Genomic DNA, 14,699 nt, shown 5'->3' with positions numbered 1-14,699 from the left:
TTTGCCCTTCTCCCAGTTTGTGAGCGCAAGCCGGTACAGAGCTCGCCAGCACCACTCTGATCCAGGAGCACTCAGACCCAGGGGCCCTGGGAGCAGCAGGGGCTTTGCTGGAGCTTCTGTTCATACTATAAGCTGTGTAAGGAAGCTTAGACTGGCAGGGATCAGGCATGGCAGAGGCTTGGCCCCACCAGGCCCATCCTTGCCAGAAGACAACTCCTCTTGCTTCCTGGCAGCTCAGCCTGAACAACCCTAAGCCCTGACCCACCTGGTCCCAGAGCTAGGTCAAGCTGGGACGTCTGGGTGGCAACTGTAATTGCACACAAGATCGACTTGCTAAACTGAGCCCTGAAGGTGGGGAAGGGAGAGGGGCAGAAAACTGATCTCAAGTTCTTGTGTTGGTGCCCCGCATGGGGCTGGGCCACAGTTCAAGTAGCACTGTGTGGGAAGCAGCCATCCCGCCTTTCTCCGCCTGCCGTGTGCCAGTGCAGGCAGTTTGAATCCTTCCAATTGGCTGGATGGGTGAAGTGATGTGCCTGCAAAGTACCCCGGGAAACAAAAACGGGATTATTTTACAGACAGATCACTTTCCTCAGCCAACTCACCCCCCGGCCACCGCCAGGGGCTGGATTCAGGCAGCGGAGGGGTAGCAAGGCAGCCAGCAGCATCATTCTACACAGAGACAGAGACAGATTACACCAGGTTGAAGTTTCTATCAAAGTACAGCTTTAAAGCCACTTGATTACACATCATGACAGAAAGAAATGGTACAGGAGTTCTTTGTCACTTTGTCTTGCTGGGCAAGTGCAGCCTTTCTTTCTTTCTTTCTTTCTTTCTTTCTTTCTTTCTTTCTTTCTTTCTTTCTTTCTTTCTTTCTTTCTTTCCTTCTTTCCTTCTTTCCTTCTTTCCTTCTTTCCTTCTTTCCTTCTTTCCTTCTTTCCTTCTTTCCTTCTTTCCTTTCTTTTCCCTCTTTCTCTCTTTTCCTTTCTTTTTTCTTTCTTTCTTTCTTTCTTTCTTTCTTTCTTTTCTTTCTTTTTCTTTTCTTTCTTTTCTCTTTCCCTCTTTTTGTGGCCTTTTTCTCTTTCTTTCTTTTCCTTTCTTTCTTTCTTTCTTTCTTTCTTTCCTTTTTCTTTCTTTCTTTCTTTCTTTCTTTCTTTCTGCCAGCTTTCCTTCCAGTGTGTGCATTTATTGTATAGGACAGTTACCAGAACCTTAAATACCCAGCTAAACTTGTGAGCTTTTTTTCCTACTGGCTGTTATAAAACACTGCAACCGTTTTCCACTAAATACATTATACAGGATGTATATGCATCTGTAATTCTGCAGCCAAGATGGATGTCTACAGAGGATTTTCTCTCAGCGCTGGCACAAAAATGTCTGTGCTCAGAAAAGTCTACATTTCCTCTGGAAGCAAGCAGCACTCAGCTTCCCTGTATCATCCTGGTTCATGTTGGCATCCTGCAGCAGCTCAGTGGTTCAGTACGTCCCACACGTGCCATGAATAAGGATGTTTAGGTATTGTCAGCAGCAGAAATAGCTGTGTGCTCCAGGAAAATGGTCAGTGGCTGAGCCCTTTGCACTGTCTTGTTGAGCTTGGCAGCTTTTACAGGACAAGTATCAGCACGTAGCATGCGTTTTCTGTTTTTCAGCTAGCATTTTGGTCCTGTTGGCTTCAGTTAAAACAATAAAATCACTTTCTACGACCTACCAGCACCTAAGAGTTATACTGTCTCCTCAGCAAGGCTGGACTTGGTTAGTGTGCACATAGAAGTGCAAGAGGACCTGCAAAAAAAATGAAGAGATTTAAGCCACTATAGCAAATTAAGGTAACCCTCACCCTTTTCTCCTATTAGATTCATAGTGCAAGCAGGATTACTTCAGTATCATATGGCCAAGATTGAAAATGTACAGCAGATAGAACTATGTCTCCTACAGCTGTTTCTGTTTTACAGTGCATTACAGTTAAAGTCTTTCATAAAGCATCTCCACAGCACTAAGGAATGTGACAAATCACTCACCAACACTGGAAAGAGGAATTCAGTTTTCCTGTAACCCACACACTGGGTATGACAGTCGCACTATAGGACACTGCATTTTATATGCATGCTCTGTTCAAGTTGCAAAAGACCCGCCTGCTCCTATTGAAGAGAGGAAAACCTGTTAAGGATGCTTACTCTGGAGTTCCTTGGATTTTGCTGCTGAAGTTTTGATTTTAAAGTGCATGACAGCAGTGCTTTGGTGCTTCTGTACTTTGCAGCCTATTTTATTTCTACAGTGAATTTTAGAGTAAAATGCACCGAAGGACAAAGTGTGTCTGTTCTCATCACAGAATGGGAGCACAAATTGAAAGATGAGCATTTCACAACTCAGAGAATCAGAATTCAGTATCTCAGCACGCCAAACGTTACCGCTTTAATTACACAAAATCACGTGGTATTTCCCTTGGGAACAGCTATGAGATCTGTTAATGCATACAAACACATTTTTCAAACAGAGGGATTACGCCAGGTATTAAAGAGGTCAGGAGAGAAAGGATAAACTTCATCGCATTAAGCTGGAAACCTCAAGTGTGAAAGGTCTCTGCCATTTAGCAGTGCTTTTCTCTTAGTCACGGCTATGCCATGGCAGCATTTGAATTCTGAGCTATTTAGGAGACTAGAACTACATGTGCAAACACGCTGTTGCTGTATCGGTGACACAGCATTCCACCTAAATACTGTGATATTAATGGTTGTTTATAAAACCATGAATCGGATATATTCATAACAGGAATACTGGTTTATTCTGTTCTGAAATGAATTCAAGCATTATTGTTCAGGCTGTCAGGCAAGATGGAGCTAAAAATCAGAATCTCATCACTTTTGTTTGTCCTTTGTAATAACCAGCACATTGTTCTGCGGAGAAACACAGATGTTCTGTCTTGCCAAGTGCTGTCTAGTGTTGTTACAGTGGGGCAGAGCCACCAGATAATGCCAGCAAACTCAACTGAAGGAAATGTGGGTCAAAGGCACTGTTGGCACAAAAGGATAAAGCTTTGGTGATGTCAGTGGAGCTCAGGCCACAGCATGACTAACCACTACAACTCAGCAAAACCATCAGTTGTCTTTGTGATGTGGTAGCAGCGAAGTCTTCTGGCACGTAAGTACTGTCACTATGGGGTGACATGTAGCTGGGCTGGCTGGCAACACCAGCTGACCCCGAAGTCTTACTCCAGATACTCAGCATGCCTCAAAGTCATGCTTAGTATCTCAGACAACAAATATTGTAATGAATTCTTCTACCGTGAAATACAATTTCTACACATACATACAGTAAAACAGAAAATTAATGCTGGTCGACTCCTGCCTTTTTAATAACGTACCTCCAAAATTTAGGATAAAATCACTTACATTTTGGTGACATTCCTTCAGATGCACTGTATCCCTGCTGAATTTCACCTAGACATTAAACAGGAGTGGGAGGAGGAATTAGTCTTACAGATGTGACCTGACTTCAGCAGAGATTAAGGCCAGTTATTTACACCAGCACACCCTCCGCTGACTTGCTAGCCTGTAGTAAATCTGAACCCAAGCATACATCTGGAAACATACAAGATATGAAAGTCATAATGATTCATATAAACTCCTTTTCTTACCCACAATTTTGTCCAAGGCATCTGTCTTCTCTAATTACTGAGTGCAAGCTAAGAATAATTATGGTTAGATTATGTATAAAGTAAGGGCAAGTACAGACTCTGATAACCTAGTTTGGATCAAGAATTTGAATTCCTCTTGTACTGGCTGGACAGGGCTCTGAGCAACCTGATTGAGCTGTAGATGTCCCTTTTCATCGCAGAGGAGTTGGACTGGGTGACCTTTAAAGGCCCCTTCCAACTCAAAGAATTCTATGATTCTGTGTGCAGTGTCTACAAATGCTCTCCACCCACTGATACCTGCTGAATTTAAGCTCATGTCTGCCAGACAGAGATATCATTATGAAAGCACATTAAAAATACATGCGTAAGTGCCCATGCTACATCCTTGGGTTTCTCTTTTGCAATGTTATTCTTTATATTGCAGCAATGGTTTTGTACTGTACCATACACAAGTGTAGTTCTAAAGAGTTCCTTGTTATTTTCTGATAAAAGCTTAAAGAAAGGGCTAGAAAAGTAGGGCTTCTTCCCAAGCTCTCCCCCATGGCCTTATCAGAGCTATATCTTGGCCACGACCTTGTCAGCTTATGTACCACATTGATAGGCACCTTCACCATCCCCATGGACCCACCTCATCACTATGTAGTTGTCTGGGACATCTTGGTCATCAGATATGCCCTGCTTGTCTCACTTGGGTACCGGGCCACTGGGTCCTGGTTGGTAAGGATCTTTCCCTGATCGCCTTCAATTACACTGGGCCTTTACCACAGCCTGACTTTCACTTTGCCTTCCAGTAGTCACAGAATGGTTACAGTAGTAACCATTCTCTTACCTCATAAGCCAGAGCAGGGATTCTACAGCTGCTATATTTTTTGCCACCTACTCAACCCAATTATCTACACAAAGGTGGCTGGAAATAAGATCAAAACCTGAATGATCTACCAATGAATTACAGTAAACAGTCTGCATGCAGACACAGGGCAATAATTTTATGGGGATGTAGTGGGATAGCGTGATGATACATGGCATAGGACACCCCTTTGGCCAGTCTGGGTCAGCTGTTTTGCTTTTGTCCCTTCCCCTTGTGCCCTCACTGGTAGGGCAGCATGGAGAGCTGTAACACCCTTGACTCTGTGTAAGCACCACTGTCCAACAACTAAAACATCAGCGTGTTACAAACATTATTCTAAATCCAAAATGCAGCACCCTGCTAGCTACTGGGAAGAAAATCCAGGCTGAAACCAGGAAAACATCCTGGTTTCAGAAGGACCTTGATAGTCTGGAGAAATGAGCAGACAGGAACTTCATAAAGTTCAGTGAAAGAGGCAGGCCCTAAATCTGGAAAGACTAACCCCATGTACCGGCACTGTAGACCCCAGAAGTTGACTGTCTGGAAAGCACTTTTGCAGAGAAGATGTGGGAGTGCTGGCAGACAACAAGTTGATCGTAAAGCAGCAGCATGCCACCAAAGCAAACAACACAAGCGATGTCCTAGGCTGCATTAGGAAGGTCGGCAGGCCATAGGAGGTGATCTTTTTCCCCCTGCTCAGCACTGGTGAGGCCACGCCTCGAGTACTGTGTCCAGTTCCAGGCTCCCTGGTGCACAGGAGACATGGAGCTAGTCCAGCAAAGGACCACTAAGATGATTAAGGGCTTGGAGCATCTGTCATAGGAGGACAGGAGCTGGGATAGTTTAGTCTTGAGCAGAGAAGGCTCAGGAAGATCTTATCAAATACCTGGCAGGAGGGAGGAGAGAAGATGGAATCTGGCTCCATCTCTATCCATTGGCAGTTCAAGGGTCAAAGAGCAGAAACTGAAAGACAATAAATTTGTTTAAACATAAGAAAAGAGTTTTGCTTTTATTTATTCACTTTCAGGGTAACTGAGTACTGGAACAGGTATAGAATATGGATTCTCCATCCTTGAAGATTTTCAGACCCCCTGTTCATGACCCTCAGCAATCTGTTTTAACTTACTATGCACAGTGATGGCAGGTTGGAGTAGGGAATCCTCAGTGCCTTCCAACCATAGCAGTGATTTGTTGATCCATTCTCTACAGCTTATATGGGATCCTTTGACAAGAGCTTTGCAAGACACTAAGAAAATAAGTGCTATTAGCATACAGAAGTTAGCAGATAAGCATCAACAGACTGTCCCCTGAGAAGCCTGTGGATCTAAACTGATCTTCAATGTTTTAAAGCTTAAAAAAAAGAGGAAATCAAACAACATGTGGTTGGTAGCACCAGTCTGCAATCATAAGACGAGCCAACTCTTTTTTGCAATGCATTGCAGAAGGAATGTGATGAAGAGCAGCCCCTTGCATGGTGGTACTGAAAAGCAAAGTAAACAGTGAACCTGGGAACCTGATGTACTTCTTTTCTCCTTTCAGGTCTCACTTTAGTTCAACATCACCTCGGGTAAATCAACATCTTGACTGAAGTAGAATTCTAAACTCAAACAAAAATCCCCCTCCCTAAATAAACGGAAAATATAGCTCTAATTACAGAAAATATTCACTGCCAAGCAGAATGTCACAGAACAGGATTGGCATGACTGGAAGACATGTCAGAACTAAGTTTTAGAAAAGGATATAATTGCTTTCCAAGTCTCAATGAAAAAGATCAAATATGCTTCAACCTAAGTGCCATAAACACACTTGATTCAACTTATATACTCTTATACTTACTTATATATCATCTGCAGCTATCAGAGTGCCCCATGGCCTGATACAGTGAGACCTGGGGGAGCCAGCCCTGCTCCCGTTGGCAGAAATGGAGTATTCCCCATTTACTGCAATGAGATAGATAAAATCCTAATTTTCATTGCATACACTGGCACTCTTGTCACTCAATGACATCACGCCCCAAAGATGCTCCTTGTGTAAACAGCAAGAATCTTGAAAGAAAACAACAAAAGGACCTTGAAACAAAATTCTTGCTGTGTTACCTGAAAGTCTGGTTGTGTATGGAGCAGAGCTGGCATGGCTGCTGTTAAAATGACTGCACAATTTCTGTAACAGCACTGTGTCAGCCACAGTTTCCTTCAAGCAAGAGATTTTCATTTTCTTATCCGTACTCTAACAAACACCTTTAGTACTGATTAATCAAACACCTTCATTATCATTTAGTCCTTGGCTAAGGAAAAATAAAGTAGGCTGCTTGAAGCAGCTCGGGTTCTATGGGCTCACCAAGAACAGAGCTCAGGCTTAGCACAGAGCCACCTGCTGACAACTAAGTATGTTTGTCTCTAATCCTTAAAATCAGACCGAGGTGGTGCTTATATCACATGTTGATAACAAGGAAACAAGGAATAGAAAATAGAGAAGTCTATTTCAGCCAACTCAAATCTTACACATAAAACACCATAGATAGTGCATGCAAAATTACAAAGAATTTTGGCATTTAATGACACCTACAAATTTTCATTTCAGTGCCAGCCAAACCTACACACACCCTCATTCTGTCTGATAATGAAATGAGCTGCCAAAGCCAGATTAAAAAGAGCAGGATCCAACACAACCAACCTCTGACCAGTGTCTGCATCAAAACCACCTGGCGAGCTGGGGTAGCTTACTCTGAAAGTTCAGTCTGGGGCTTTAAATCAGCCACTTTGCAGGCTGACTATTTGACCTGCTCTGCCTCCCGCTCTGCCTGTGAACATTTCAGATGCTTTCACCCATGATACCAAATAACCTGTGCATGTTTTGGTGTCAGGTGGCAAGTCCACGTGAAGACTAAAGGCCATGAAAAAGCAGGATCTATTCAGCAAATCCTCATGAGTGCCATTTGTTTATTTGAATTTAGAGCTGTGTGAAAAAATAAGTGGGGTGTACATGCAAAACTCTCAGATATCTGTTTATTTCCTTCTCAGGGCTGTACAGAAGCAGCCTAACAAAATGTGATGCAGTTATTTGCTCTCTTTTAGTCTTGGTTTCCCCAAACCCTTCAACATTGCCGGTGTGACTGGCAAGCTACTACTGCTTGGGGATGCACCTGAGCCATCCTGCTCCTCCTTGCGGCTCAGGGCACGTAAAGCTCCATCTTGCTCCTTGCCCAAACTTTAGCTCTGTCCTAGCCATGCTCAAAAAGCTTTATTTAGAGGTTAACTCAGCCAGACTGTCTTGCCAACAGAGGGCAGTCCTACTGCTAGATGGATTTCTTCAGCAGCTGGCTACATTGCTTTCCAGTGCGCTGACACCCAGACATGCACTTTGTAAATGCCCCACTCTGCACAAAAAATGTTGGTTGTGCCCAGGATCACTCACCATCTCAGCTGCCCAGGGCCCCATCCAACCTGGCCTTGAGCAGCTCCAGGGATGAGGCACAACAGCTTCTCTTCTTAATATCCTTCTAGTGACTAATCTAAATCTACATTCTTTTAGTTAGAGTCATTATTTTTTGTCCTGTCACTATGCTCCCCAGTAAAGTCTCTCCATTCTTCATATAGCCCTCTTAAGTACAGGAAGGCCACTACAAAGTCTCCTTGGAACCTTCTTGATGCTGAACAAGCCTACCTCCCTCAGCCCATCTTCACAGGAAAGGTGATCCAGCCCTTTGATTATCTTTGTGGCTCCCACTCCCCCATACTTGCTCTAACACGTCTTCCTTGTGCTAGGGGCTCTGTAACTGAATACAGTGCTCTAACACTCATGCCCAAACACAGATCCATCATCTACCTCTTTGAAGGGAGGCAGGATACATACCACAGACAGATCCCCCATCCCTACACTTTCCGTAACTATTCAGTTTCATTGGCATAAAACTCATAAAGTTAAAAAAGGATGACCTTTTACCTTGGAGGCACTTAGGCAGTATGTTGTGCTTATAAAAGTACAGCTTGTTCTCTCCCCCAGTGCTCCCCAAAAGTGATTATATCAGCATTTCTTAATTCTTTCCTAAAAACAAAACACAAACCCTAAAACATTTAAAAATGATGAGTAGGCCAAAGTTTAGCTGAGAAAGTTGTTGAGACAGAGGCCTTGGCTGAGTACCCATCAAAATCAATAGGAATCTTTCCATTTACTTAATGGGCTTTAGACTGAGCCTTGAGTGAAGGCGGGGACAGAAAGGGGGGGGGGATCTGTGCTGATTACACACTTACAAAGAAGTGTTTGAAATAATCTGCTGCCATCTGTTTTTGTTTTGCTAACCCACTCATTTGGGCCTGAGCAGAAAATCTATAAGGCGGATAAAGCATTGATTATCACCAGAATGGCCTGTTTGCATTTCTCACCTCCCCAATGAACTACACTCATTGTCCATGTGGAAGATTTCCTTCTGCAGATACAATGAACTACCAAAAAATAAGAGATTATGACAGGTGTTAAGTATGTATGCATATATGAACTGCAGTTTACATGCAGAAGTATATTTCTTCAGCCTCTAAGAGCTGCATCAAGATCTCCATATATTCATAGGGATAATAACATTATCTGGGCTTGGGAGTGGAAAGGAGTAATATTTATGTCTCTTCTAGTAACACACTAGTAATGTTTTCATGTAATTGCTTGACTGCCTCCATTATCTTAAAGTCCTGCCCCAGCTATATCAACATCAAGCTGATGATTCTATGATTCTATGACAGGAATCCAGTGCCACCACATCTACTTTATGCATGGCTATCTCTGTCTGGGGGACAACACAGAGACAAGAAAATTATGAGGACCAGACTATCTATATTAAGCAGGTCTCCCGATTCCAAGGAATTATATTGAGTTTGATCACACAAACAATGGGCACACTCACAACTGAGGCCCAAAGGTCTCCTCCAAAAGCATCCAGAAGATTTTACTGATTCCCACTCCAAAGAAATCACTTCATAATTTCAGATTTGCAGAAGGCCCAAGCAATATTTTCTCAGCATACTCAATTTTATGGACAAAATGAATATTTTTTATAACTTGAGTTCAGTGGCATTTCAGAACATATTGATTTGTTCCTGCATGCCATGTAAACTCAGTATAGAAGTCCAAAGGCAGCAAATGATGACAAAGTATGTAACTGGTGACTCATGTGGAAGAAGCTGATGATCTCTGTTGCGTGAACATGGCTACAGTGCCTTTTATTGAACCTGATGAGAGCCACGAGAATGACTGACAAGAAGACTCACATCTGCTCTTTGGCTCCTAGGTTACTCTGCAATAAGGTACAAGAACAGAGTCATTCCTAGTCATTCATCACGGGATCAAATGTGGATAAGATAGTGAATGCTCCAGCTCTGGGTATGACTCAAAGCTCTCTTGTCATGTCTGAAGTGGGAGAGGTCCCCAGTATCTGTCAATAAGAGAATGGCTCAAGTGTGACTGTAAGATAATGATGACAGAACCATATTCTCCTCAACATATTCCATGCACTTTATTTCAGAAATTAAGCAAAACTTGGCTGGTAAGCCATCAGATAAACAAGGATTGAGACTGGCTAGCAATGCTCACCTTCTCTAGCCTCACTGCAGGGTGTAGTGACTTCATACTATGAAGTGTCAGTTCCTAGCACAGAAGGAGCATTAACAGTATAGTGACATTCAGATGGAGCAAAACTCAAGGTAATTAGGTTTGTCAGGTTGTTACTTTATGGTCAGAATCAAAATCAGCAAAGCCAAAGCTCGGGGGTGGGTGGGTTGGGAGAAACTACCCAGACAGAGGTCAGTGTATGAGGTAGTAACACAACCCAAGGCTGTGATATGGGGGAAGTCAAGGGCTCTGGACCAGAAGTGACCAAGACCAGGAAGCTCCAAGTGGTCAAGTGGTGGAAACCAAGGGGAGAGCAGTGAGACTCCGTCATGCAGAGTGGGAAACTACTGGCATTACGGGACAAATCCATGCCTCTACTACAGCCTGACAAGCCTGAGGGAAATGAGTAGGTGTTGGGGTACACCAGGAACCAATGCAATGGCTAACAACCATGGATTATAAAAGGACATGGCTACATATATGAAAGTAGTAAAAAGAGATCTGTTAATATAAAAAAAAAAAATTAAAAAAAAAAAAAAAAAAGGAAAAAAAATAGCTGTTAGAGCCTGAAAGCTCACAGGTACAGAGGCAGGTTAACTCTGCCAGAAGTCATTTCACTGCCCAGGTCACGTGTGGGCTCCATAAAAGCCTAAGAGCTTCTGAGAGAAGGAGAGCTTCTGTAGCTCACCAAGGGCTCATTTATCCAGAGAGCAAAGGTACCCTAAAACATCAATCCACAAAGTCACAGCAATATCTTTTTCAACCTTTGTCAATTTGCAGCCCCTATAAGTTATCTGCTGGAGATGCTTTGGAAATTTCAAGTGTGTAGGTTACTGTACCCCCCATGAGCCAGCTTTCAGCCCAACGCTGCCCACAGATAACTGTGATTCATTCACATCCACAGCATTGCAATGGGGGGCAGTCAGGGCCAAGCCCGACCTTCCAATCTTAACACCCTATCTAACTATCAAACATCCACATATAAGCAGAAAAAACTACAGAAAATGGCAAAAAGTAACATCATGAGAGAATCTACTGCACAGTCTTACCTCAAAGCATATGGAGAAGGAGCAATGTCTGTATCACACGACTCTGTCTATATCATGCATGTGGCCTGGCAGAAATAGATCAGAGCCAGGGCAACACAGGTAGGAATCCACTGAATAGTAAGACCAGTTAAGAAATTAATGTGGATAGTTTGTGTGCACAGTGAAGAACAGAATGCTGGGTCTGCATGAAAGCAATAAGAAAGAGCTGAGTTTACTTAAGGGCAGTCTCAGGAGTGCTTCTTGCAGAAATCAGACCAAAGGATTGCTTAGCAAAAACAGGAAAGGGCAGAAAGGCTGCACAAAAGGTCAGCTTTTGCAAATCTAAGCTGACCCTTGTAATCTGCTACCTTTGTTCCTAACACTGCTGTAAACACATCTGTTCACTTCTTGCAAGTCCTCTTTGAGACCAAGGTTGGTAGGATACAGAGACATCTTATTCTGCCTTGATCTCACTCACATAATTTATCAGAGCCCTGAGAAACAGAAGAAATGTCCAAACTGATTCTTGGGCTCCTGACTTGTCCCCTGTGTCATCTGAATGCTGTCCAAAGCAATGCTTGTGTGTGACTGACTGTGCACATTCAGCAAGCAACCGATCCTCACGCCTAACAGTCCCCCCAGTCAAAATGCTTCCTAACGTCTAGCTTTATTCTCCATTCTTATGGGTTAATCTGCAATACTCACAGTGCTTTACAGCGCTCTCTGACATGACCGAAGCCTGTGATTCACCTCTCCACCCACTCCTCCTATTTCCCAAACTATACAGCCCACACACCTCATTTTCTGGATCTCCAATCTGCTTTCCTCTGAGTCTGGTGTGATCTGTTTGCAATTCTCGTGAAAATCTGCTCTAATATTACATCACCAACATGCCCAGAGAGGTGGTGGATGCCCCATCCCTGGAGACACGCAAGGTCAGGCTGGAGGGGCTCTGAGCAACCTGATATAGTTGTAGGCATCCCTGTTCATTGCAGGGCAGATGGACTAGATGGTCTTTTAGGTTCCCTTCCAACTCTTAAGGATTCTACGATTCCATGAACTTGCTGATGGTAAAATATGGCACATTCGGACTTTTTTCATAACAATATGTTTGCTGTGAGAAGTGGGTTAAGCAAACTTGTTCAACTTGAACCAGGGCGGACAAGTGAGATGTATGGCATCAGCTGCAGCACCCAGCCAAGGGGCAGCTGGGCAGAAATGCAGTCAGTGAGATCGATCAGCACAATTACTGATTGAACTCCACCTCCAGTGTTCACTCCCTTCATACCATCCGTGTACTTTGTCCCCTGCGTGATTAATGTTTACAGCAAAGGCTGGAGCATAACCTCACTGAGTATTTTGGTCTCCTCACCTCATCTTATGATTAGTTGGTTTTCTCTCCCACTAAAACAACAGGGATGATTCTGTCTTGGTGTTCCTATACTGAAGTTACTACTGCTAGTGTTCCTATACTGAATGTTATCTCACCAAGTCTGCTTTTAACAAAATCTCATTTTTTCGCCTTGGCCTGCCTGATCCAAAGCTACCATTTGATATTCGTCCTTAGCAAGATTGATTTCTTCTTTCTACTTGATTCCTCATTAAGTTTCAGTTCACTATTTGAACAGCTTGATCTCTTTCACTTTTTTTTCCTTCTTCATAATATATTGATCCCACCGATAATATTTCCTTAAGAAAATGACTGTTTCTTCAACCTGAGGCTTATCCCACAAGGTCTTGTCCCACAGTCCTTATGTCTGCTTTGGTGAAGGGCACTGACTCTGTACTGCTGTTCCCCTAACATTTTACTATCTCAGCTGTATTGCCACATTCTCAACTTCATTCTTTTCACTAGCCAGAAATAAATCCAAAAGATTTCTTTTAGATAAGGCAGTTATTTTCTCTATTTTCTGTACCACAGAGTCATGTCCAGCATACTGAAATTTGAAAATACAGCTGTGTTTCTTTGTAAAACATTCATGCCTAATTACAAAGGTAAACACATCCAATCCTCTGGAAGCACTGGTAACAGTGCAGTAGAAGCCCTCTTAATAGCTCACCAGCAACCACAGCATCACATACTGAGACTTTTCTCCAATGGGGCAAATCAAGTCATGGAATCAGAACCTGGCCCCACCAGAGGTCTTCCATATGGAGTAAATCCTTCCACTGCCTATCTAGGATAGACAGTCATGCCAATGTAAGGTACCTGTTGCAGTTGTTTATGGACAACATTAATCAGAAACAGTTTAGCTATATAATTAGCATTGCACATGCTTTGGATCTTATCTGTATGATTATGTCCTTGCTAGTGTTCCAAGACACCTCCGTGCTGAGGAGCCCAGCTCCCACAGCAATGATTTTTCCCATCTGATGGTTTTGTTGCTGCTTGCTTAGGGGAATTAAAAACAAACAAACAAAAAAACCCACAACCTTGTAAATGCCCTGCTCTGCACAAACAAGTTTGATTGTGCCAAGGATCACTCACCAGCTCAGCTGCCCAGGGCCCATCCAACCTGGCCTTGAGCACCTCCAGGGATGGGGCACCACAGCTTCTCCGAGCAGCTGCACCAGCACCTCACCAGCCTCTGAGTGGAGAATTTCCTCCTAGAATCTAATCTAAGCAACATGTGTTAGAGTACAAGCAAAGAAGGGGTTAACATTGGAGGAGGATACCCTCACACCTGCAAGCCCTAAGTAGCCTGAAAGGAAAGAGAATAAAGTCTGAACTCAGTTTATATTGGGTAGGCTGTTGGTCTTAGCTTTTCTATAGGGAAGGAGACTTACTACTTCTGAGTTGGGAAGAGGTGCTTCAAAGAAACAACTAAAACAAGCAAAGCAGACAATTTGCCCTGGGTTAAAAGGTTTGTTTTCTTTTCTGGCTGATAAAGGTTCCAAAGCTGAGGCTTGAGGACATTCATCTGCGTCTGGCTGAGTGCTGAAAGAAGGCTGGAAAGTGAAGAAATATGGTGAGTGTTTCTTCTGTACTGCACAGGCTGGGCCAGAGAGTGATCATGGCCCATGTGAGCCAGCTGTAACTTAGGACATAGAGCCCTTTGGGATGTCACCTAATGGGCAGTAATAGGAAGCTGCTGGGCTGTGTGCTAGCTCTGCATCAGTGCATCATGCAGCACCATCTCTGGGGCTCCCATGCTAGTTTTATCTGTGTGGTTTTGAGCTGAGAAATACCGTGTGCATGCCCACAGGCCAACATAAGAAAGAAATACTGCACTTGAACCTGCTCTGTAACCAGAAGTCACTGCCCCTCGGCCTCAGGAAGGCTAAATGCCTCCTCTGAAGCCACTATAAACATTAATCCAAGCCGTAAGCTTATTCCCGGGCTCTAAAATCAGAAGCCGAAACACTTTAATCTGTTGATTTGCTCTAATGCTTAAAGGATTCAAATGAGATTGGCTCCTGCGGTTGCTCTATTAGCTGTCAATCAGTTGTACACGAAACAAGAAATCACTCCCGCTCCTTCCCTATGTAAGCCTTAAGGAGAAACACCTTCCATCTCCGCTGCTTTGCCTCTCATCTACCGCTACGACGTTCCAACACCAGCACTTCCAAACCAGCACTATCAAGACGCGGTCCC

The 14,699-nt window shown here is 43.5% G+C and overlaps 1 long non-coding RNA gene across 3 annotated transcripts; it reads right to left on the bottom strand.

Annotated features, from left to right (window-relative positions):
• Positions 1-1,584: 1,584 nt before the first annotated feature.
• LOC107310004 lies at positions 1,585-11,300 on the bottom strand. 3 transcript variants are annotated; one of them, XR_004306183.1, is made up of 4 exons: positions 11,126-11,300; positions 3,387-3,434; positions 2,016-2,135; positions 1,585-1,779 (listed from the first exon to the last, which is right to left on the bottom strand). It is a non-coding gene; the product is annotated as an uncharacterized LOC107310004 (long non-coding RNA). The 3 variants fall into 3 exon arrangements; XR_004306182.1 differs by lacking the exon at positions 11,126-11,300 and adding an exon at positions 5,365-5,448; XR_001553426.2 differs by lacking the exon at positions 11,126-11,300 and adding an exon at positions 4,260-4,476.
• Between the last annotated feature and the right edge of the window lie 3,399 nt (positions 11,301-14,699).

Source organism: Coturnix japonica, chromosome 2 (assembly GCF_001577835.2).
Source record: "Coturnix japonica isolate 7356 chromosome 2, Coturnix japonica 2.1, whole genome shotgun sequence".
Classification (NCBI taxonomy): domain Eukaryota; kingdom Metazoa; phylum Chordata; class Aves; order Galliformes; family Phasianidae; genus Coturnix; species Coturnix japonica.
Note: the sequence above shows the minus strand (reverse complement) of the source record. Positions and strands in the feature narration are given on the sequence as shown.